Source organism: Ailuropoda melanoleuca, chromosome 8, assembly GCF_002007445.2.
Source record: "Ailuropoda melanoleuca isolate Jingjing chromosome 8, ASM200744v2, whole genome shotgun sequence".
Lineage (NCBI taxonomy): Eukaryota > Metazoa > Chordata > Mammalia > Carnivora > Ursidae > Ailuropoda > Ailuropoda melanoleuca.
The window spans coordinates 54,901,270-54,927,130 of NC_048225.1; the positions used below are offsets into that span (position 1 = coordinate 54,901,270).

Consider the following 25,861-nt stretch of genomic DNA (forward strand, 5'->3'; position numbering starts at 1 on the left):
GCACCCGCCGATCTCCAGCTGGCCCTTCTGCTTTAGCCGTGTGTGAAAACCCCGGAGCCGGTCCCGGTTGAAACCAAACCCCCGGGCTGGGAAGACGCGCTCCTTCCCTCTTGCGGCCGTATTTGGCTACTGCACCCAAGCTAATCGCCCAGGTCAGCCCAGGATTTTTCCAGCGTTTAAGTCAGGGCGCAGAAACCAGATAAACTGGGCTCCGTTCTGGGCTGGCATTTTAGAGCAACCCTTGAGGCCGGAGTGACCTGACCGTCCCCAGCTTGGGTAGCACCGATAAGGCTGCCCCTGGGGTCGGCAGATGATTTCCACCAGCAGCCCGTCCTTCACGGGGAGGAGGTGGTTAGGACGGCGAGTGGGCAGGGGCCGCTGACGGTTCCTCCTGAAGAACAACCGGTTGTTAGACGTGGCGGCCTTGGCCTTCTCAGAACACAGTATTTGGGAGGCCCCTTCGCGTGCCTACGTGGCCGAAGCCCCGAAGGCCCGCTTCTCTGGAGCTTCTCCCCGCGGTCAGGTGCTGGGGGAGAAGGCACGGTGCGTGGGAAGCTTCGCTAAGAACCGGTGGCCTGCGGTGCAGGCCTGGGCCTTCTAGGGTCCGGCGCCCCCGGGTGGGCGGGCAGAGGCCGGAGGACAGGAGCTAACACACCCTGAGCGCCCTGGGCAGCTGGCGGACTAATGACATGATGTGGTTTCTGTCTTTCTCTTTTGGGAGAGAGCTCCCTCTTTGGGGAGGTGGACGGAACTGGTGACTTCTGGAGAGGAGACCTGGGGCTGGTCCAGACGACAGAACCAGTTAATCTGTAAATACCGACGTTGGTCAGCTCTGGTTTATGTCAGCTTCACTGTCCCTATCTTTCGGTTTCCCCCTTGTGTCCTATTTTGTCATGTGTGGGACGCACACCACCAGCCCTACTCAGTAGTGCAGCTGTCGAAGGTGGGGGGGAGGAGGACCATACAGGCAGCGAGTAGGGCACGGGCAGCCCCTGGACCTCATTTCCCACGGCTCCGTCGCCAGAGTCCCAGTAGAAAGGGCCCTGTTCCAGCAATGTTGAAATGGCAGAGGAACGTATTTTGGTGACGTGAATGATTAAAAAAAAAAAAAGGAACTTGTAAATAGAGTGGCTATGGGGAGGAAACAGCTATGTGACTATGCCACCTTGGAGGTACCAATGTCCAGCAAGTAGGCCAGTTAGAAAGGGGAAGGCCTTAAAACCCAGTGGCTGTATCATTGGGCTAATTCAGACACACTGAACTCGCTGTCTGGGGAGATGAACGAGCCTCTAAGGTCATCAGATATATCTCTCCCTACACCTGAAAAAATATTCGGCATCAGTTAGGATGTTTTGGGCTGTAATTGAGTCTTCCTAACCAAAATCGACCTCAGAGGGGCTTGGCTGGTTCAGTCAGAAGAGCGTGTGGCTCTTGACCTCAGGGTCGTGGGTTTGAGCCCCGCACTGCATGTAGAGATTACTAAAAAAAAAATAAATAAATAAACTTTATTTTATTTGATTTAAAGATTTATTTATTTATTTGAGAGAGAGAGAGCACGAGCCGGAGGTGCAGAGGGAGAGGGAGAGAGACTGTCAAGGACACCCCATGCTTAGCACAGAGCCCCACACAGGGCTCCATCCCATGACCCAGAGATCATGACCTGAGCCCAAGGGTTGGACGCTTAACTGACTATGCCACCCAGACGCCCCCAAAATAAATAAACTATAAAACAAAAGCAACTTAAGCTGTAGAATTTTCATAATCTTGCTTAACAAGAAGCCAGCAGAACAGTCCCTAGATTGACTCAGTGGCTTAGCCTGTCCCGCAGGACCTTGCCATCTGTCCCCTCACCCACCTTCCTTGGCAACGTCTTCCCTCAAGGTTGCAAGGTGGCTGCTGCAGATCCAAGTATCACGCTATCATGCAACAACATCCAAAATCTTCCCTCCTTTTCTCTCCTCTTTTTTCTTTTTTAATCACAGAAGGAAATCTTTCTTAAAAGCCCACCTCCACCTCTCACCAGAAGACATACGCTTCCATTTCACTGGTCAGAACTGGGGCACACAGGCTCCACTGATCTAGCCACAGGGAAGAGGGACTGTTGGGTAGATCATGATTCATCCTATCAACAGGGAAGAGGGACTGCCTGCTGGGAAGTGACCCCTTGTATCTGCCATTACATTTTTGTTCTTTTCTCTGGTTACAGAAGTCATATATTTCCGGTGTAGAAAATTTGGGAAATCCAGAGAAGGATGAAGTAGAAAACAAAATCTCATACTCTATCACCTGGATCCAAGCACTGTCGTATCATTTTGCACTGCTTTTATCCCTCCCTGCGCACCAACCCTTCATCTCCGCCCACCCGCTCCCAACCACCTTCGTTTCAGCGGGGAAACACTTGCTGTTGGCCTTGGCCCCAAATTCCTCCCTCGCTTTTTTTTTTTAAAGCTGTGAAAAAAATCGTAAATAACAGAGTATGTAAAATGGATATGTATAGTTTAAATAATGATGTGATGAATGTTCGTGGAACCACCACTCAGCCTGAATACTTTGAAGCCCTGATCACATCCCCTCCTGAACTGGCTGTTGCCTATTGTCTAGTCACTTGTTGCCACAAAAATTGCCTCAAAACTCAGGAAGCAGTCGTCTCGCTCTCACGGTCTCCAGGTTGCACTAATCTAGATTGGGCTTGGTGGGGGTGGCTCTGCTTCAGGTAGTCGGTTGTCTGGGTTTGGCTCCAGACTGCAGGCTGGCCCCAGGTCTGCACCACGTGTCTCTCATCCTACTAGGATAGAGTCTTCCTGGTGCATATTCTCCTCCTGGCAGCTCACCGACGTGGGAGAACCACGTCCAACAGCAGCACAAGCACGTTTAAGGCACTGCTCAAGTCATGTTTACTAACCTTCCTCTGGCCAAAGCAAATCACATGGCCAAGCCCCACCTCAGCAGGGCAGGGAATTATGCTCCCTTCACAGCAGAGGGAGGTACCCTGGACATTTGCTAAACCGTAATCCAGCTGCCACAAACATGCCTTTGGTTTTCTTTATGGTTTGCCAGAAAGGGATGTATCTCTGCGTAATGTATTAGTTGTTTTCCTCTGGTTTTGAATTTTATATAAATGGATTCTGAGTGGATATATTTTCTCTGAGTTACATTTCTTTTCCCTTCTTACTTTCTTTTCTCCCTATTTTATCTGTCAGGATTTTTTAAAATTGATTTTTATTATGTTATGTTTGTCACCATACAGTACTTCTTTAGTTTTTGTTGTAGTGTTCCATGATTCATTGTTTGCGTATAACACCCAGTGTTCCATGCAATACGTGCCCTCCTTAATACCCACCACTGGGCTAACCTGTCCCCCCACCCCTCTCCCCTCTGAAACCCTCCGTTTGTTTCCCAGAGTCCATAGTCTCTCATGGTTCGTCTCCCCCTCTGATCTTCCCCCTTCATTTTTCCCTTCCTTCTCCTAATGTCCTACGTGCTATTCCTTATGTTCCACAAATAAGTGAAACCATATAATGATTGTCTTTCTCTGCTTGACTTATTTCACTTAGCATAATCCCCTCCACTTCCATCCATGTTGATGCGAATGGCGGGTATTCATCCTTTCTGATGGCTGAGTAATATTCCATTGTATATATGGACCACATCTTCTTTATCCAGATGTTGAAGGGCATCTCAGCTCCTTCCATGGTTTGGCTATTGTGGACATTGCTGCTATGAACATTGGGGTGCATGTACCCCTTCTTTTCACTACATCTGTATCTTTGGGGTAAGTACCCAGTAGTGCCATTGCTGGGTCATAGGGTAGTTCTATTTTTAACTTTTTGAGGAACCTCCATACTGTTTTCCAAAATGGCTGTACCAACTTGTGGCTTGTACCAACAGTGTAAGAGGGTTCCCCTTTCTCCACATCCTCGCCAACACTTGTTGTTTCCTGCCTTGTTAATTTTTGCCATTCTTACTGGTGTAAGGTGGTATCTCAGCGTGGTTTTGATTTGAATTTCCCTGATGGCTAATGATATTGAACGTTTTTTCATGTGTCTGTTAGCCATTTGTATGTCTTTTTTGGAAAAATGTCTGTTCATATCTTCTGCCCATTTTTTGATTTGATTATTTGTTTCTCGTGTATTGAGTTTGAGAAGTTAACTGCTATAACAATAATCCTCTGTGATGTAAATAGTTATAGATCTTCTTAGAAGTTCAAATGTGAGCTGTCCGAGTGGGAATATAAATTATCTAGTTCTACATAAGAAATTACCAAAACTTAGTAGCTTGAAACAATAGACATTTTTTGTCTCACATATTATCTGTGGTCAAGGATTTGGAAATGGCTTAACTAGGTGGTTCTTACTCAAGGTTCTCATGAAGTTGAAGTCAAGACATGAGCCAGGGCTGTGGTCATCCAAAGACTCGACAGGAAGCTTGGTTGTTGGCAGGAGGTCTCAATTCTTCATAATGTGGATCTGTTCTCATGACATGGCAGTCAGCTTCTGCCAGAGCAAGTGATCCAAGAAAGAGTGAGGCAGAAGCCACAATGCTTTTTATTACATAGTCTCAGAAGTCACCCTCTGTCAGGGGTGTGAATACCAGGAGGTAAGAATCATGGGGGCCATCTTGGAGGCTGGATAACATAATCTGCCTTTTAAAAAATATTTTATTTATTTATTTGAGAGAAAGAGTGAGAGAGAGAGAGAGAAAGTGAGAGAGAGCATGAGCAGGGAGCCTGAAAGAGGCTTCATCACAGGACCCTGGGATCACGACCTGAGCTGAAGACAGACCCAAGTGACTGAGCCACCCAGGAGCCCCCATAATCTGCCTTTTTGACTCCAATGATTTATGTCTCTCCCACATGCAAAATACTCTTACCTTCCCCTACGGCACTAAAAGTCTCATCCTGTCACAGATTCAACTTGAAATCCTGAATTTTGTCACTTTAGTCAAGTTCTGATGACAACAGGGCTCCGTGGAAGTAGTTCCTTAAGTATCCTCATCAAGTACAGTTCTGCTTTATCCAAACACCTGCAGATGAGAGACAAATTATCTGTTCTCTCTCCACCCAACACACAAGCAGGCCCAAGGTAACTGCTATGGACCCTCCTGCTCAAATAGGGAGGAAACAGGCACACAGGAGTCACCGTCCATAGTAATTCTGAAATCAAGCAGAGCACACATTGATTCTGAAATCAAGCAGTTCTATGATTCAGATCAAACTCAGAAATACTTCTCTGTGGGTCTTGGTTCTGTCCTCTGAATCATACTTCCTTTCTCATGAAAGGAGGCCAGTGTTTGCAGCTGAGTAGTTGTTTCAGCCCATTTCCTAAACTATTGTACAAGTTAAGGAATCTACAGTCCCCTTTTCATTTTATATTGTCCCTGTCCCTTTCAAATGTAGGCATCTGAGTTTGTGACACATGGCTTAGACAAAGTTCTTGTAGGGAAAAACCAAATCTGTATTCAGGGAACTTCCAGCAGTTCAGTACGACCAAAACATTGGGTGTTCCCTGGGTTTCTCTCTGCTAGAACGTCTAAACACATACCCACAGTTATTGTAGAGTTATGTGTCAGCCCTCAAATTTGACTGTGAGATCCTCTAGGTCAGGGCTTATTTCTCAAGAAGAAATAGACAAATCCATTATGCTGGGATATTTTAATACAACGCTCTCAGTAACTGATAGAATATGCCAATAAAAACATCAATAAGGACACAGGAAATTTGCATAACATGCTTCAAGACTTTGACCTAATTGACATAATATAACACTGGATCCAATACCTATAGAATACATAATTCTTTTTAAGTGCACATCAAATATTTATTGATATGCTCAGCCATGACGTAAGTCTAACCAAATTTCAAAGAGCTAAAATTGTATAGCATATGTTCAATGACCACAGTTGGGTTATGCTAATCATCAAAATCAAAAAGAAAACTAAAAAATCCCAAAATATTTGGAAATTGAACAGCACACTAGTAAGTAACCCAAAGGTCAAAAAAGAAATCACAATAGAAAGCAGAAAATACTTGATTCAAATGATAATGAAAATAAAATGTTAAAACTTGTGGAGTATAGCTAACGCCATGTTTAGAGTAAAATTTGTGGCTTTAAATGAATATATTTCAAAAAATGGCTGAAAACCAACTATCTAAATATCTACCTCATAAAAACATTCAGAAATTAAATCCAAATAAAGTGTAAGGCAGAAAATAATTAAGTTGACAGAATAAGTTAATAAAATAGAAAATGAAGATATGGGTTCACCTGTGTGGCTCAGTTGGTTAAGTGTCTGCCTTTGGCTCAGGTCATGATCCCAGAGTCCTGGGATCAAGCCCCACATTGGGCTCCCTGCTCAGTGGGGAGTCTGTTTCTCCCTCTCTCTCTGTTTCTGTCCCTGCTCATGCTCTCTCTCTTTCAGATAAATAAACTCTTTTAAAAAATGAAAATGAAGATATGAAAGAGAGGATTCAGAGAACCAAAAGTTACTTCTCTGATAAAACTACTAAAATTGATAAACTTTTGGCTAGGCAGATGAAGGACAAAAAGAGAAGACACAATTATCACTTTAGAAATGAAAAAAGTGCCATCACTACAGACCCCACATGAATCAAAAAGATGGTGAGAGGATATTGTAGATAACTGTATCCCAACAAATTTGAAAATTCAAATGATGTGAACAGATAACTAGAAAAACACATCCTGCCAAAACTGACACAGGAAGAAATAGGAAAACTGAGTAGTCCTGTTTCTACTAAAGAAATTGAATTTTTTATTTAAAAAAAATCTTCCTACAAAGAAAATTCCAGGTCCAGATGCTTGCAGAGAATAGAAAAAGTAGGAGTACTTCTCAACTTATTTTATGTAATCAGTATTACCCAGATAAAAAAAAAACCTACCAAGGGCACTATAAGGAAGCAAAATTACAGGCCAAACAAAGATGAAAAATTCTAAACAAAATATCAGCAAACTAAACCCAAAGATCTAAAAGTAGGATAATACTACACAACCAAGTTGTGTTAACTCCAGGGATACAAAGTTGATTTGACATTTGAAAATTAATCATTATAACTTGCCACTTTAACAGAATAAATTGAAGAAAACCAAAGGATCACCTCAAGAGATGTAGAAAAATTTATAAAAGTCACCACCCATTTATGATAAAAAAAAAAACAACCTTTCAAACTAAGAATATAAGGAAACTTCCTTCATCTGATAAAGGACATGCACAAAAAAATCTACATCCAAAATCATACTGATGAAATATAAAAACATTTCCTCCTGAAATGGGAATGAGAAAAGGGCACCCACTATCACCCCTTCTATTCAACATTGTGCTGTCCCTTATGAAATAACAAGAAAGAGTATAGGACTAGAAAAGAAAATAATTAAAATTATAATTATTTGAGGTCAAGGGCTTGGCTTGATTCTTCTGCTGGGACCTAGCACAGAGTAGGTTTTTGTTTGATGGATAATTGTTCAGTGGACAGATGGAACAATGGATGGACAAAGAGAATGTTAAGCAGTGGAGCCCCAACGTAGGGACCCATACTACAGGGGCACTGACCACTACATAGTCAACAGAAAATAAAACAACAGTGAAATTGCGCACAGCAAAATTTTTTATTGATAAAAGATTGATGGAAGAATCAGGGAAATCTTCCTGATAAAATATATATCAGCAGTCTTGGCCACTGTGTCCATTTCTTTTTTCTCTCTCGGAGGTTTAGTAGAGAGGTAAGGATATTTGGCCCCTGCTTTGACCCTAAGGATTTTTAAAATTCCTTAAAAAACTTTTTTTTAATTTTAAGGATTTTTGTTTTATTTTATTATTATTAAAGAAGATTTATTTACTTATTTAAAAAAAGATTTTATTTATTTGAGACAGAGAGAAAGTGAGAGAGAGAATATGAACGGGGCAGGGAGGGTGGAGAGAGGGAGAGGGAGAAGCAGGCTTCCCACTGAGTAGGGAGCCCCCCATGTGGGGCTCAATCCCAGGACCCTGGGATCATGACCCGAGCTGAAGGCAAATGCTTAACCAACTGAGCCACCCAGGCACCCCTAATTTACTTATTTTAGAGAAAGAGAGAGAGAGACAGAACATGTAGGAGGGAGGGGCAGAGGGAGAGGGAGAGAGAGAATCCCAAGGTGACTCCCCAATGAGTGCAGAGCCAGAAGGGGGCTCAATCCCATGACCCCAAGATCATGACCTGAACTGAAATCAAGAGTCAGCTGCCCAACTGACTGAGCCACCCAGGTGGCTAAAGATTTTTATTTTTAAGTGATCTCTACACCCAACGTGGGGCTCAAACTCACAACCTAGAGATCAAGAGTCACATGCTCTACCAACTGAGCCAGCCAGGTGCCCTGCTCCTATTGGATGTTTGTGACTTGTATTTATGAATACAGATTTTTAAAAAAGATTTTATTTATTTATTTATTTATTTATTTATTTATTTATTTATTTATTTAACAGAGGAAGCACAAGCAGGGGGAGAAGCAGGCAGAGGGAGAGGGAGAAGCAGGCTCCCCGGGGGGCAGGGAGCCTGATGTGGGGCTCCATTCCAGCACCCTGGGATCATGACCTGAGCTTAACTGACTAAGCCACCCAGGCGCCCCATGAATACAAATTTTGATGGAATTATATTATATTGATTACTTTTCACTGAGAAAATATTTCCCAGGACAAATCCCATTAAGTCAGTTCAATACCTTTGATTTTTCTACACAGCTATTAAATCTATTTCCAACTTATTCATTTTCACTTAAATTGAGCTATAATTATCTTCATCTGAAAAATAATTTTCTGTATAAATTTCATAATGATGATTTGTGTTATCAGTCAATTTAAAAAATCCATATCACAGTTTAATAATTATAGCTTCTGCCATTGTAAGTTATCTTTTGTGGTCATTATTTCTATATTCTATGAAATTCACTTTTCCTGGGATGAATTTTGCAGATCTACATTTTGTCAAGAAGACTTATTTGATTTTTTTTCATCAATTTTTAGTCAACGAGTAATTTCACTGTGTGCAATTTAGATGTTGCCAGTTTTATTTTTCCTGTTGATTATATACTGGGTATGAATCTTACTCCACAAAGTTAGAGAAGTAAAAAAAGACATATTACTTTATTCAATTTAAATCAAATTAAGTCCAATTCAGAATTTACATTATATGGGCTCCTTCCCTTGCAAAGGATCCGGTCTTTTGTAGAGAAAAATATTTCATGAGTCCCCTTCCACACTTAATGGATACCAGTGTACTTCTGTGTACCATATGCTGTCTCTCCTTCACCTCTGGAGAGTAGGCCACACATATGTCCAAGCCCCAGACCTTCCTAGTTCGGGGAATCTCCTCTCTTTCACTACTCTCAAAGGCATTGACTCCTTCATGGCCTTTCCAGAAAATAGCCTCCCAGGCTTTCTTGGGTGAGAAGCAGACGAATTTATTTTCCTGTTAATTCTTCCAGGTTAGGATTAGAATATTTCAAGAGCAATTTAGGAGAAAATAAATGCCTAGAAGAATATGTGAGCGCTGGAAGGGATGGATTTGGTGGAGGAGCACAAATTTCTCCTCTTTGAAATCAGTTTTGACTATCAAAGGGTGATTGTCCACAATGTAGGAAGACTTCCTAAAATTAGAGAAAAAAGGAACAACCCCTCTTAAGATCACAATGAGAGTGGACTAGTGGGTACACACGTGGTTACCATGCTATTCTCAGAACTTCCCCATCTCTTCCATTTCATTAACAACATGGCAGGCCATAGGTATTTAGATAGAGCCTCTGCCTTTGTGGGTACCCTGACTTCTAGGCTTTCCCCCCCACCCCGGGGGGGGATCTCCTGTCTCAGTCCTGCTCTCTCTGCACGGTTTTTCTTACCTAAAGTGCATTGTCTAAGAAGTGCTAAGATCATTCCATCCTGGGACAACTTCTCCTCTGCCTGATCTTGTCCACTTTGCCCTATTCATTCTTGCTACCCACAAGTGCCTCCTGCCAACCTTTCTAGAGCTTTTGTCCTTCATAAAGAAACAAAGCAATACAGTTATAAACAAAGAAAACAAAACAGATTGCAAAACCCTTGTCTCTATACAGAGTTGTAGGGTTGGAGAGAAATTTACATGAGACTCTAATAACAGCCCTGTAGGGTGTGTATGAATATCCACATTTTACAGAAAGATGAAATGACTTGCCTAAGGTCACACAGCCTGGGAGGATAAAGATGGGGAGGAGGATTGGAATTCAATTCTGTCTGGCTTGTCAGTCCCTGCCATCTGCATCCCACTACCTTTTCAACCCCACACTCCATTAAAATTCCTATCACAGACACAAGCCCCCAGTCTTTGTCGTCCCTTCCTACATCCTCTGTGTTCTAGTCCAACTGCTTGGAACAGAGGTTCTTAACCTGGGGCTTGAGAGGCCAGTGGGCTGTGATTTTGGGTGGGAGAGCTACATTTTTTTTTTAAAGTAAGCTTCACACCCAGTGTAGAGTCCAGCGTGGGGCTCAAACTCACAACCCTGAGATCAAGAGCCCAGCTGAGAACAAGACCTGAGCCGAGATCAAGAGTTGGACACTCTACCACCTGAGTCACCAGTTGTCCTGGGAGAGCTACATCTTATATTCAGTAATCTTTACAGAAATTAGCTTTTCTTTCCATTTTGAATATAGGTAACAAACCACAGAATTAGCAGTACTTGTGACTTTGTCATCAACAGAAATCACAGATGTTCCCCTATCACATTACAGTTGTCGCAAAACATCTTGAAATATCGTTTGTGTTCACCACCACTTTGAAGTCGTGCTGTTATTAGACAGGCAATGAGATCTTATTATTTAATTTGTTAATGAATATCTGTATTACTGATGAAATTTTAAAATATTTTGATAATTGTATTTCAGTATAAACGGTTTCTTTAGTAGTTCTTGTAAGTTATGCACTTAAAATCATTATTTTGAGAGGGGGTTCATAGGCTTCACTAGTCTGCCTAAAGGGTCCAAGGCACAAAAAAGGTTGAGAACCCCTGACTTAATTCTCCTGAGCTCAGGGGAGGCTTCCTCTGCCCTCAACAGGCCCCTTCACTATCTGCTGGGTTCCTCCTCATCCTTCACAGTATAATTCGAGAGTTTCGGCTTTGGTAGACTTTCCCAAAGGAACTCAGTCCAGAATGGAATTTGATAGCTAGAGTGCCAGTGACCCCTCTCTTGGCCGTCGTTCCATCCAAACCCCGGGCAGCCATGGCAGGAGTTACTGTGGGGAGCAGCCATATTTCTTTGGCAGTGCAAGGGGCTTTGCTTTGCTGGTGATCCTTTATGGAGTCAGAAACTGGAGAAGGGTCTTGCTGAGGCTCCAGGTATGAGAGCCTTGGCTGCTTAGGGGGCTTAGGTGACTGTGGACAGCACAGGGCTGGGGAGAGGACCCATCTCTCCCCTTCTGAATGGAATCTGGTGCTTTTCTGGAGCCTGCGGCTGAGCTAAGAGGACATCAACACACAGGGCACAGGGGAGGTAGGCCAGGGCAGAGATATCATGGGGATTACACGGGGAACATCTTTTGTTCTCTTAGATCGTGAATTTTATCAAATCTTGTCTGTTTGGCACGCTACTCAGAACCCAGAATCTGATAGCATGTCTGGCAAATGGTGGGTACTCAGGAAAAGCCTGCTGAATGAATGAATGAATGAATGAATGAATGAATATGAGATTTTACCTTTGGGGGTGAATGGTTGAAAGGACTTTGTAGGGGCAGGAAGTCCTGTGCAACGTGACTTAATTTATATTCATTCACGTGACAAATATTACTGAATGATTACCACGAGCTGGCACTGTAGCTGAGCTGGGGACAGAGCTTTAAACTAGATAAAAATCCTGGAACCTCCTGGAGCTTATAACATCTTGAGGAGAAACTCCAGGTGGTATCCCTGGGCTTATACTTGACCTCTTGGCCTGGGTTAGGCTTTCCTTCTAGGTTCCCACAGCCCCTTGCTTTCTTCCGGTATGGCAACGATCACACTGAGATATAACTATTCCCTTAGACTGTGAGCAAAAGATTTGGGGTCATTACCTTAAAGTAGGAGTCAGTACCTTATGCTCAATGAATAATGAACAAGTATCCAACACTGTCCATCTTCTTCCATGGAAGAAGGACCCCCACCCAGAGGAAACTCAGCTCTTCTGGGAATAAAAGTACTTTTGTTCTTCCTCTTTTTCTGGAAAGCTTTCCCATCTTCTAGTTGAAATGAAAATTGCTGGCTCCTTCTTTTCCCTTCCCCCACCATCCAAACATCACCCAAATAAAAAGAAAGAAAAGATCTCTATAGCCCTCCAGACAAGGCAAAGTTATGAAACTCCTGGGTCAGGCACTGTATGTTCCATGAATTAACTCATTTCACCCTAGGGAGGAGATGATATTAGTCAGATCTTAGTGGAGGACATGAATGTTCAATAAAGACAAATGACTTTCCCAGTGTTGTAGCCTTTAAGTGACTGAGCTGGGATATGAACCCAGATCTGGTCACCTGTGTCTGTGCACTTTGTATGACACCAGAGTTCTTCCTACTCATTTGAAGTATGGGCCACCCCAGGAGATAGGTCAAGAACTAAGAGTTAGAGAAAGGGCACAGGTTCAAAGACAATGGATATTAACACAAATTTTCCATAGCTGCTGTTGGAGATGACAAATTAAGTGGAAGTGATAAACATTTCCCAAAATATACTCTTCTGAATCTATTTGGGGGTCTCAAAATATTTGCTAATTACTTGATTACTTGGGTTTCCAGCTTAACTGGTATAGTGGTCTCCTAGGACTGTTTTAACAAATTACCACTAGCTGGTGGCTTCAAACAACAGAAATTTATTCTCTCACAGTTGAGAGGCCAGATGTCTGAAATCAGGGTGTTAGCAAGGTTGGTTCCTCCTGGAGGCCGAGGGAGAATCATTCTATGCTTCCCTCCTAGCTCCTAGTGGCTGCCAGTAGTCCTGGTGTTTCTTAGCTTGGGGCTGCGTGACTCACCTTTGCCTTGATCTTCACATGGCCTTCCCATTTAGTGTCTCAAACCTCTTCTCTTTTCTCTCATAAAGACAGCTCTGCTCACTGGATTTAGGTCCCCCTTAAATCCAGGACGGATCTCATCCTAAGATTTTAACGCTGAGATTCTTTCTTTTTTGTTTTTTAAAGATTTATTTACTTATTATTTTAGAGAAGGCAGAAGGGGCAGAGGGAGAGGGAGAGAGAATCTCAGACTCCCCGCTGACCGCGGAGCCCAACATGGGGCTTGATCCTATGACCCTGAGATCATGACCTGAGTCGAAATCAAGAGTCTGGTACGAGATTTAAAACTGGATCATCTTTTTGGGAGACACAGTTTAACCCAATATAATTGGAATGCTTTTTTTTTTTTTTTTTAAGTTTATCAACTTGAGCAGCTTTGTGTAAAGAATTCTCCTAAACATAAACTTCCCTCCTACTTCTCTTCTGGTCTTTGTCAATAACAATCCTCACTTCTGTCAGCTTTTCAGAGCATGCAAAACATCTGGTACCTTAATTAATTCTTTTATCTGCCCTGGGGGGTTCTGCAAGGTCAGCCATTTTATAGATAAGAAAATAGGTGTAGGAGGTGAAGTGACTTGACACCCAATCGTGGTTGAGTTAGGATTCGGACCCAAGGCTCTTTCCTCCAAGTAATCGTCCAGCTCACAGATACGTGTCAGTGTTCTTCAAGAGACGCTCTGAGAGAAAAAGAGAGCTCAAGCAAAGTCATTAACATAGCTGATACAAACCCATCTCACAGTCCCAGTTAATCAGATAGTAACAGGCAAAGGATAGTGTTTTGACACTATCATTTTGTCCCTGAGTTTGTTTGGGTTTGGTTGCAGAGGAAAAAGAAATAGACGTGGGAGAAATAATCAACACAAAATAAAACTGACAATGGCTAAAACTACATGTGGTAAAAATTTATTATGGATGGAAAAGCAAACTGAATGATCCCATCTTTGATGGTAACATTAAACATTGCAAAGTTGACGCCTGGGAAAATTCCACTTGGTGGAAATAATCAACACAAAATAAAAATGACAATGGTTCAAATCTCTTCCAGGAAAAGGTGGAATGGGTGGAAATAATGACTAAAAGCTTCAAGATAGCTGAAGCAATAATCAGTAAAAATTGATAAGGATAAAAGATAACTGATGAATCTAAACTTTCTTGTAAAATTGATGGAGAAAAATAGATTGTGATGAAAATTCACAATAGGAAAAAAACTAAAAAAGTTAGAAATTGTTTAGCTGTGCTATATAGAAAATTTATCAAGAGATAAAATTAGCTTAATAGAGTTGATTCCTGAAATATTTTAATAAGTTCATTAATAATGGTATAATTCTGAATAAATAGTTGACCTGCCAACTCTTGGCAGGGATTTGGAAAGAGAATCCTCAAATTAGATGAAGGATTTGGACTATAAGTGCCATTTTGCAGTCTTCAAAGCACTTTGATACTCACTGCTTTATTGGATTCTCTTAATAACCTTTTGAGGTGACAGGGCAGGAATCATTCCTTCCATTTTACAGATGTAAACACTGATATTCATAGAAGTTAAGAGACTTACTAAAGGTCACCCGGCATGCTCATGGCAAAGTCTGATTTAGGATCTGATTCCCAGATTCCTAGTCTGGTTAACTTCCTCATACCTATGCCCCTAACTCTGATAGTGCTTTACTTGCTTGCCAGATCAGATCCCTTCTAATTCTGATCTTCACCCAGCCCCCACTTTCTGCCAGTAGGAGAAGTGGGAAAAAGAGGAGAGGGAGTAAAGAGAGTTAGAAGAGGGCACAATCAATGCAACTCTTAGAGAGGGGAAGGGACTGGCCTGTCCCATAGCCAACATACCATAGGCACTTTTCTTATTCTTCTCAGAAAAGGGAGCAGAGGGGCTCATTTTTGGGGGGGTCTGGGGGGACTGGGATTTTAAGGCTGGGCTAGTAGGTTGAAAAATGAGATAGGCAGTTTGAAAATGACAGTGCCTGATAATACTTGGGGAAAGTGAGTCATAAGGAATAGGAGTGTAACTACAGTAGGTGGAGTGAAGCTGAAGAGATTGGCTGTAGCAGGGCTGTGGACCACATTAACCTCTGATATAGGAAAACTGGCCTTTCTCAGGTAGGCCCTGAGGTTCTCCAGTGGGCTGACTAGTGAAGCTTGAATGTTCTGGTGTTCAGAACATCAAGGAATAATGACACAGAAAGTCTAAAATACTGTAATTGAATACGGGGTTTACGCTACATCAGAGATCGTCTGATGTCATATTCCATATGCTAGGAAGCAGGACACAGAAGGAAAATTGTTTTTTTAAAGTGTAAGATTTATTCAGTCTACAGACAATGTTTTGTTTAAGTAGAGCTTTGCAGACCCTTTACAATAACTCTGTTCCTCCCTCCTCACTCCCGTCTCCACAGAGATATCTGGCCCACAGATTAAAATCCAGTGCTGTAAGAATTCAGATACGAGGAAGATCAATGTGCCTAAACTATGTTCTAGGGAAGGAAGGACTTTGGCTTGAGTTTCAAGAATGAGGAGAAAAGGAGGAAATGGCCGTGGAAAGATCACAAGGAGGAAAATTTTGAGAATAGACAATGAAAATAGAGAATATGCTTTCTATTGATTTAATGGTCTTTAATGAATTGTAAGTTACCACCATTATTTAATAGTGTAACTGTTGAGCTCACAGAAAAACCAGACAGGCCTCATCCTGGAGCACCACTGAGGGCAACAGGAAGCCGTGGTAAGCTTTTTAGGCAGCAAAGTATGGCTGTTGGATTTAGAAATTACATTTTTTGAAAATAGTCTTATAACTTAAAAAACTATGTGCTCTTTTTAAACAATTCAGTCAATAAGAGAATAAAAATTACTTAAAATCTGACACCCTTTCCTCCAAGATAATCACTAATAATATTTTGGGGAACCTCTTTCCTGAAATCTCTCTCTATGCTTATAGAATGTCGTCTCACACATAAATTACACAATTTTAAACATGCTGTTCTGTAATCAATTTGTTTCCCTTGAGAATAAATTGTGAATAACTTTTTATGTCAATAAAAAGATCTATATCATCATTTTGAATAGCTGCTTACTACTGTATTGTTTGTATATATAATTTAGCCCTTATTGACATTTACATTACCCCTGTAATCAACAATCCCATATAACCATCTTGTGCATTCATCTTTCCCAAAATGTTTCATTCTCTTTCTAAGGTAAAAATCTGAAAGTAATTGAGCGGGGTCAAGAAGTATCTTCTTTTTTCACGTTTGGATTTCAGTTGCCAAATCGTTCTCTGATTTGCGGGGAGACCAGGAGGAAGCTGCTGCGTTAGTTCTGGTGTGACAGTGGCAACGGGGATCAGGAAGAGAGTACAGACTCAGGTAATCTACCCCATCTAGGCCTATCCTCAGTGGGTTGGCATATTCCTACCCTTTTTCCTCTCTTTCACTTCTTTTTCTTAACATGGAGGAAGAACTGAGAACTGCATCTCCCAGCAATTCGCGGACACCACACCCCCTGGGAACTGCAGTACCGCGTCTGAGAAGGGTCCGGAAGGAGGGCGGGAGACTGTGGGGGCATGCTGGGAAATGTAGTCCAGCGCGGGGGGGGGCAGGCGTGTGCGTGAGTGTAAAGAGGTTGGAGACGCCGCAAACATCGCTACTTGGAGAGGATGGCATTTAGCTTTCTTCACAAGCGGTCTTTGAGTCTACAAAAGTCGCCGGCGGATGGTGGACTTTACTCCATTGTCCATGACCGGGAAGGGTTCGGCCCCTCGGCATAAGGCGCGCGGCTGGCAGCGCAGGCCGCGCAGGCCACCCGCAGGCCCGAGCAGGGCATGCCGGGAATTGTGGTCCCGGCGCTCTGAGGCTGTGGGACGTGTCGCGGCGCCGCGCAGGCTCCTCCTTCCCCGCCCTTCTTAGCGGTCCCCCGCCCCCTCCCTCCACCTCCTCCTCCCTCGCCCGCAGCCGAGCGTCCCCTCCCCCCACCCGTCGGGCTCTTCGTCGGCTACTGCAGAGGATTCAGAGCCGAGTCTGAGGAGGAGGCTCCCGTTCCCTGCGCGCCATCCGCCACCTTACTGGACACGGGCGAGGGAGCGAGAGCTTCGCCACCGTAGCCTCCAGAGAAGACAAGGGCATCGCCGCCTCCGCCGCCGCCGCCGTCGTCTTCGCCTGCAGTGGCTAGCCGGTGAGGAGACCCCCCCCCACCTCTCCTGGTCCGCTCTCCCGGAGCCAGGGCCGGTGGTACTTACCGAGAATGAGAGTGGGGGCTGCGGAGACCCCGCGCGGGTTGGGGGAAGGGGGTTGAGGTCGCGATGGAACCGCGGGTTGGCTGGGGAGACTTGTCCTGGCGCGGGGCTGGGGGTGGGGTGAGGGTGGGACCCAAGCAGGTTGGGGGGGCGACAAGGGAAGGGGACTTTTAATAGCGATTGACCCGATATGGGACAGGAGCGTGAGGTTGGGAGGTCGGGGTGGAATTTGGGATGGTTTTGGGCGAGATGGATGATGAGAGTGGAGTGGGATGGCTTTTAATGGGGGAGGGGACTGAATGAGGGTGCTGGATTTGGGGTTGGCTTGGAGCAGTTGACAGCTTGCGATCCAGCCCGGGTGTGTGGTGGGGGGATGATTTCAATAGACAGTGGGATTGCAGGTTTGGATAGGACCCTGGGGGAGGGGTGTTAATTCATGAGGGTGGAATTTGGGGTGGACCTAAGGCAGGCTGATGGAGGTGGTAGGAGCTGGGAGTAAGGGGCTTGGCATGGGTTGAGACCTGAGCTTGAAGTGGGCGTTCGCCATCTCTGGGTGGTGGAATTTGTGGAGACTTATGGAATAGCGTGGGTTAGGAGAGAAGAGGAGGTAGAATTTGGGGTTTTTCTGGGGAGTGCTTATGGAGGTTGGAATAGGAGCTGGTGGGGGTGGGACTTTCAATGAGAGGAGTGTGATGGTGAGCTGGCAGGAGGGGGTAAATTAGAAGTTAGGCCCAAAATGGGCAGGCAGAGATTGAAATTGGAGGGGGGCACAAGGGATGATGGAATTTAGAGTGATTTTAGAACCACTGGAATAGGCATGGTGGCTCCCTGAGTGCAGGCTTGAGGCAGAGGGCTTAGAAGGCGCTGCTGGGCTAGACTCCCTGAAAGAACAGTGGCAGGTGGTGAACAAGGTTGGGGGATGGTATCTTTAAGAAAATGTCCATTGGCCAAGGTGGCAGAGAGAGTTTTGGCGAAAGAGTGTCTGAGATGAACTGGTAGGACTGGAGAGGTGGTTGCTGATGGTAAGGTGGCAAAGAGGCCATTTAAGGAATGGGAAACCTGGAGTTGTAGATATAGATAGGGCAGGGAGGATGGAGTGGGGCAGTGAGCAGGGCTGGGAAGAGGTGCATTGGATGATTCTAGAGAGGAGGAATTCTGATGTCCTCCAAGAGACACAAGAGGGTAAGGGGTTGGACTTAAATGGACAGCTTTGAAGGCTGTGGTTGGGGGAGGGACAGTAATCAGAGGGGACTTTGCAGGGAACAGAGAAGGTGCATTAAAGACTGTCTTTCCTAGAGGACCTCTTAAGCTGTTAGTTCAGTCTTTTTTGTTTCATTTGTATTAGTATCATTAGTAAATCAAACCAAAGGGTAAAGTTAAGAGGGGCTTCAGTTAAAGTAGAATTAAGCAGGGGGAAGATGTTTTTATTCATTTATCATAAAAAGAAAGTTTTGGGAAAAAATCTGCTCCTGAACTGAAGGTGGAGAAGATAAAAGGGGAATGTGATAGATATCTTTCTATATGCTGTCTCTGCCTCCTCCTTTCCGCCCTCCCCTTAGTGCACTTAAAAATTAGCCCTGGAATTTGGAATTAAATAGATTTGATGAGCTTGAGGTATTTAAGGGAGCGTTCTTTGCTTGAGAACCCATGAATGAAACTGAAAAATATGAGGCTGAATTTATTTCCTAGTCAGGCAGTGTGCACGTATGTAGAAAGAGCTTAGGCCTTTTTTTCCCCCCTCCTCTTAAAATTGATTGTCTGAAGACTCCATTTATTGGTGTCCTGGTTTGCAAGGCAATTAGGCCCATCATTGTATTGCAGGCTAATAATCCTGAGATGAATCTTGGCACCACTGCTTTATGTAAACAGAGAGAAGACAGGAAATATGGAAATGTCATAAATATTCATTGGTGAAATGGTTTGGTATTGATGGAGTTTTTCATTTGATTCTCTTTTGGTATTACTTGATAAGATTTAAAATAATTGGACTATATTTCTATAGATTGAATTTTCTTCTAAAGGAATTCAGGCGGTCAGAATTCTGTCAGATGTGGATAAGTAAAGCATATAGAATCATTTTAATTTGATTTTTTAGGGGTTGGTGTTGATGTAGGCACATTGCATTAACTGCAGCAACAATGTCTCCATCTATTCATCAGCAATTTTATTTAAAGCTTCATGATATGTTCATTCTTATGGCAGAATGGTGATGCTGGAATGTAGAGAGGGGTGTGACTGGGGGAAACAGCTTTAGGGAAACAATTTTCTGCACTTAATTGCATTAACTATGATATGTTAAACATGAAGTGGCTGTTGATTAGAGCTCAGACTGAGGAAACATGGGGAGGGATGTAAAGAGGATAGAATTGGCGTCAGCAGGATCGAATGATTCTGTTTTTGTTCAAGCTTCAGAGTTCAGGTCGTAAACAAACGATTTTCTTTGGTTTGATAGTTGAACACATAAAAATGCCCAATATTTAGGATCCTTTTTTTTTTTTTTTGGTAGTTCCAAAATGGGCAGAATGATGGAAGGTTGGCCTTATCCTTGGAATCAAAAGTGTTTTGTTATAAGGAAGCTTTATTATAATAAAAACCAGGTTTGAGCAGTTACCTGTAATTCAATGAGAGTGTAATCTAACTAATGCAAGCATTTCTCCTCCTAACTTTACTCTGGGGTCCAGACATTGCTTTTGTGGATCTGCCGGCTTGAGCTAAAGATGAGATATTTATATTAAAGCTCTGGCTTTTGAAAGCTCAAAATGAAAAGTAATCGTTTGGGAGAAGTGTCTTGGTGGATTTTTCCCCCTCACAGCTGTGGGCACCTGTATAGTGGAAATGTATAAAAAGTGTGTGTTTGATTCTTCTGATGTTCTGGTAAGAAGGAGAGAGCAGATGGAGGTACTGGTAGACAGGCCCCTTGGTAATGAATGTCCTGGGCATTTAGAGGTGGAGTGTCCTGAGTTCAAATTTCCCATTCCACCACTTGATAGCTGAGTGATTTCAGTAAAGTCATTAAAAACCTTTCATACTTAGTGGTAATGGTTGCACAACATTGTGAATGTACTTACTTCTCCTGAATTGTGCACTTAAATATGGTTAAAATAGTAAAAACAAACAAAAACTTTTACACTTCTCAAGTCTGTTAAGGGAAATAAATCAGTTCATGTCCTAAAATAACTGTGACCTGAAAACACTGTACATAGATGAACTATTTGTTCAATATTTATTTACTTTTACCTCCTAGATGTCAGGGGAAATGAAGAACAAAAAGGAGTTTTCATTGTCGGGAGAGAGATGATTTAAATATAGTGAGAGAAGTGAGGCATAGCTAATGGTTAAAGGTGTGGGTTCTGAAGTGAGTCCACCATTCATTGCTAGCTGTGTGACCTTGGGCACAATGGTCTTATCTGCAAAGTGGGCATAAGAGAATAATTTCATAGGGTTGTTTTGAGGATTTAACAAAATAATCCATGGAAAGTATTTAACATCATGGATTGGTTACATAGTACACATTAAAAAATATTGTTGCCATTATTATGAGATAGGAAGATAGTAGAATGTGAATAGCCTTGTCTGTCCTACCATTGAGTTTTTGGTATTATGTTCTATAATTTATTAAAGAGGGATTACTTCGTGTTATCATCTCACAGTTTATCTGCATACTTGCATGTTTACATATTTGCATATTTGTAATCTAGGAACTTTAATCAGTAAAGTACTAAACATTTGTCTTAGCTGTTAGCTTTCTCATCTATAAAATAAGAAGAAAAACTGCTCTGAGGGTTTAAATGACTTGCTTAAGGTTACACAGTAAGTGGAAAAGTCGCAGTTACAGCTCCCAAATTCTGATTTCTCAACCCTGTTTGTATCTTTTTAAATTGTGAATTAAACCATATGTTTAAAGGCGCATATAACATACATCTTTAAGGAATGGAACAAATTGAAGATCGGTGTTTGTCCTACTCAGCTTAAAAAGGAAATTTGTAGTGCCTTTAAAGCTTCTTGTGATTCCCTGCCAATGTCTCTCCTTCTCTCTTCCTCATAAGTAACCATTTTCCTGAATTTTGTGTGAATCATTCCCTTTCTTCTCTTTAAAGTTTTACCAAGCAAGTGCATATCCTAAACAATATATTTTTTTACCTTTGCGGCTTTATATAAATAGACTCATAGTGTAAATATTCTTCTGTGACTTGCTTTATTTTTATCTATTATTTTTTAACTTTAAAAGAGTTTTATTTCTTCCACCATAACATGCACATGGTAGAAATTGGAAATTACAGAAAGTAAAAGGAAGCAAAATTATTGTCTTATAATCCCATTATCTAGCAATACTTCTTATTTATATGTATGTGTAAATAAAAAAATATATATTAGATGTATGCATACACATACATATACACACACACGGGTAGTCTAGAAAGCAGGAGGAGGCCAGTTTGCATTTATGGCTGATTAGATTATCCAGATGTGGATCAGTCATACTTGAAAATAGGAATGGGAGGGGGTAAATAGCCTTTGTGAGCTTGGAAACAGCACTTTCTTAGAACTTTTACCTCATCGGCAGTTCTTTATTTACTAGATAAAAATTCTTTGTTATATCACCTTAGCACTTCCTTTCATATTTTGATAAGTCACTTAATTCTTTTGGTCTGAATTTTTGTGCATCTTTGTTTTTGCAGAAAGGCTGCCTAGTACATTGATCCTTTCCTGATTGTCCAGGAGGGTCTGTCATCTGATGTACACAGAGTACCATGAATAGGAAGTCCTCACTTATACATACCAGAATTCAGCAACCTAAACACCAAGAATTTTTTGTCTAAGAGATGTGAAATCAAATTCATTAATAATCTGTTGGAGCTTCAGTTTACTTATCTGTAAAATGGGTTTCAAGTGAGATAATAAATGTGAAAATATGTTTTAAACTGTAAAGGATTATATAAATGTTAGGGGTTTTTTTTCCTCCTAGTTTACAAAATTGAAATCCCCACACAGAGGTAAAAAGCTTGTTATATTTGATTTATTGCTTTTCTGAAGGGTTCTTCTTGGAGGAGGGAGTATATGGACAGTTCACAATTTCTCCCTTGAAACTTGAAGATTGTTGGATATAGTGGGACAGAGAAGGTGCTACAGGACTTTCTCCTAGTGAATTGATGGGACTTGGTCCACTGTAACTGTGCTGGCTATCTCAAAAGGAATTAATTGAGGCTATATTGAGGTGGAGAATGCAGTATACAATGTTTACTCTTAATTATCCTGACAAAACTCCGTTTTCTACCTGTAATTTATTACCAAGACAGAGTAGTAAAGTGAGAAAAATTATCTATGCATATGTGAAAGGGAGATAATACTCCACTGTTGATTCGTTGTATGGGTTAAATGAGATAAGAAGGACAGAGAACCTGGAACCCTGACTGGCACATGTATAATTGGTGCTTAATATGGTAGCTTTGACTACCATTTTTATTTTACTTATGAATTGTTTAAATTTTTCCTATAGGCTGTCCTTTTGTTATTCAGTGTTTTCCTGGGCTGTATCTCCTCACACTCATTTTACATTTAGGATATACGTTTATTTTAATATTATCATAAGTAAAGCAAACCAACATAAATCCACAACTGCAGTGCATTCCAATGCCAAAGAGTTAGTAGTCTTGTCCGTGTCAGATATGTTTAAGACATCTGTGCAACATATACATATTGAGTGATTATTAAATGGCAGTGAAGGAGTGCTGAAAGTATAGGATGCAAAAATTAAATTTCCCTGCTCTTAAGGAGTTTAAAGCCAATTTATTGGGGAGATAGATATGCTACATGTTGCCATAGCATAGCATAGTACGATAAGTGCTGCAGTGGGGGCACGACAAGGGGCATGGGGAGGGTGGAGGTTGGTGTGGCCTGATCTGCCTGGGGGAGCAGGGAAGAGAGAGATGCTTGGAGGAGTTAATGCTTGAGCTGGGACTTGAAAGAGATTTGGATGTGTTGCAGAGGAAGAGCTTAAGAAGGGTTCATGAAGTCAAGAAGTCAAACCACAGTCTTCCTTGATCATTCCCTCCCAGTGTTCCTGTAGGTCTTAGTTTGTACCCCTTTTTAAGGCCTTTCTAGCATGTATACCTACTGTGAGACCAAATAAGTAAATCCCCAAATATACTGTACTGTCATGCTCCTGTTCTTTCTGTATGCTATTCCTCCTACCTGGAAAGCCCTCTTCTACTGAATTGATTGAACTTTACTTTGTCCATTAGATAAGCTGTACTACTGAACATGCTTGTGGTTTTTGCTCTTCCCAGTTTGTTGTTTAGCGGGAAGAGATTTTTGAGGCTATTGAAACTAGCTGGTATTTAAGAAGAGATCTTTATTGTTTTTGCTTTCTTAGTAAATGTTGATATTCCTTAGGGTTGGCTCCTTGGCTCACTGAACTTAAGATTCTTTCCTTAAGCAGTCTTGCCCATTCTATTGGCTTTAACTGCTACCTGTATGCTGATGAAATATCTCCAGCTTGGAGCTCTCTCCTGAGCTCCAGACTTGTAAATCTCATTGGCTTTTGGGCATCTACATATATCCATTTAGATTGTCCTCAGATTCAATAGGTCCAAAACAGAACTCGTTTTCCCCTTCTACTTCTAACTTCTTCCATTCTGTACCCCCTTCCACACAAAAAGTTAAAATCATCCCTTCCTGTAGTTTTGTAACTTAAATGCACTCCATCCAGTCATACTGGCTAATTAATCTGTGCCATTAGTCTTTTTAAAAAATTTTAATTCCAGTGTAGTTAACATACAGTGTTATATTAGTTTCAGTTGTACAGTACAGTGATTTCAACAATTCTATATGTTAGTGCTCATCATGATAAGTGTACTCTTAACCCCCTTCACCTATTTGACCCTCCCTCCCCTGACCTCCTCCCTGTTAATCACTGTCTTGTTCTCTATAGTTAAGAGTCTGTTTTTTGATTTATCTCTTTTTTTCTTTGTTTTGTTTCTTAAATTCCACACATAAGTGGAATCATATGGTATTTGTCTTTCTCTGACTTATTTTACTTAGCATTGTACCTTCTAGATCCATCCATGTTGTTGCAAATGGCAAGAGTTCATTCTTTAATGGCTGAGTAATATTCCATTGTGTATATATACCACATCTTCTTTATCCATTCATCTGTTGATGGACACATGGGCTGCTTCCATAATTTGGCTATTATAACTAATACTGCTATAAACATAGTTGCATGTGTCCTTTTGAATTAGTGTTTTTGTATTCTTTGGGTAAATAGTAGTGGAATTACTGGATTGTAGAGTAGTTCTATTTTTAATTTTTTGAAGAACCTCCATACTGTTTTCCACAGTGGCTACACCAGTTTGCATTCCCACCAGCAGTGCACAAGTGTTCCTTTTTCTCCACATCCTTGCCAACACCTGTTGTTTCTTGTGTGACAGGTGTGAGGTGATATCTCATTGTGGTTTTGATTTGCATTTCCCTGATGATAAGTGATGTTGAGCATCTTTTCATGTATCTGTTGGCCATCTGTATGTCTTCTTTGGAGAAATGTCTGTTTTTAAATTGGATTATTATTTTTTTTGTGGGTGTTGAGTTGTATAAGTTCTTTGTGTGTATTTTGAATACTGTGTATTTTGAATACTGTTTATTGGATATGTCATTTGCAATTATCATTTCCCATTCAATAGGTTGTCTCTTTTAGTTTTGTTGTTTCCTTTGCTGTGTGGAAGCTTTTTATATTGATTTCGCCCCAATAGTTTATTTTTGTTTTTATTTCCCTTGCCTCAGGAGACATTTCTAGAAAAATCTCACTATGGCCAATGTCAGAGCAATTACTACCTGTGCTCTCTTCTAGGATTTTTATGGTTTCAGGTCTCACATTTAAGTCCTTAATCCATTTTGAGTTTATTTTTGTGTATGGTGTAAGAAAGTGGTCCAGTTTCATTCTTTTGTATGTAGCTGACCAGTTTTCCCAATACCATTTGTTAAAGAGACTGTCTTTTTCCCATTGCCTATTCTTGTGCCCTTAGTCTTTTCTTCTCCCGTATCTCTCATAGCTAAAAATAAATCTTCCTAAGCATTTCTGGAATTCATCACCCCTTTCCTACCAGTACCACCTTAGTTCAGACCCTGATCTCACCTGGACAAGTACAATAGCCTCGTAACTGGTTTCTGTATCACCCATCTAGTAAACTTGTCTTTTCACTCAGCAGCTAGAACGTGTACCCAATGGATGTATATGTCCACATCATTCTCTTGCTTACGTCCCTTTATTGGCTCTAACGTCTAAGTTCCTTAACATGACTATTAGGCCTTCTATCCTAGCTCCTTAGCATGACATCTTAGGCCTTTTGTGACCTGTCCCTATTTACTTCTCATACCTGTACTCTTCCTATGACTGATAATACTGAGTACCATGTTGTTCCTACAGATATCTTGCAATTTCACACCTTTGTTCATGCCATTTTTCCTTTTATTCATCCCTCTGGGTTGGGTGCATCTCTCCTAAGGAACCTTTCAGAACCTTTAAGGTTGCCATAAGTGCCCCCATTTTGTTCCTGGGGTCATCCAGTACAAGCTTCTGTCATAAT

General features: G+C 41.8%; 1 protein-coding gene across 12 annotated transcripts in view; it reads left to right on the top strand.

Annotated features, from left to right (window-relative positions):
- Positions 1-16,951: 16,951 nt before the first annotated feature.
- FAM168A (family with sequence similarity 168 member A) overlaps positions 16,952-25,861 on the top strand; it is a 171,498-nt gene continuing 162,588 nt past the window's right edge. For 2 of the 12 annotated variants that reach the window (XM_034666375.1, XM_034666380.1), the window contains exon 1: positions 16,963-17,218. The gene's annotated coding sequence lies outside the window, so the exon portion shown is untranslated. Of the gene's footprint in view, positions 17,219-25,861 lie in introns of all 12 variants that reach the window. The other 10 variants (XM_034666373.1, XM_034666381.1, XM_034666378.1 and 7 more) reach the window with 9 other exon arrangements.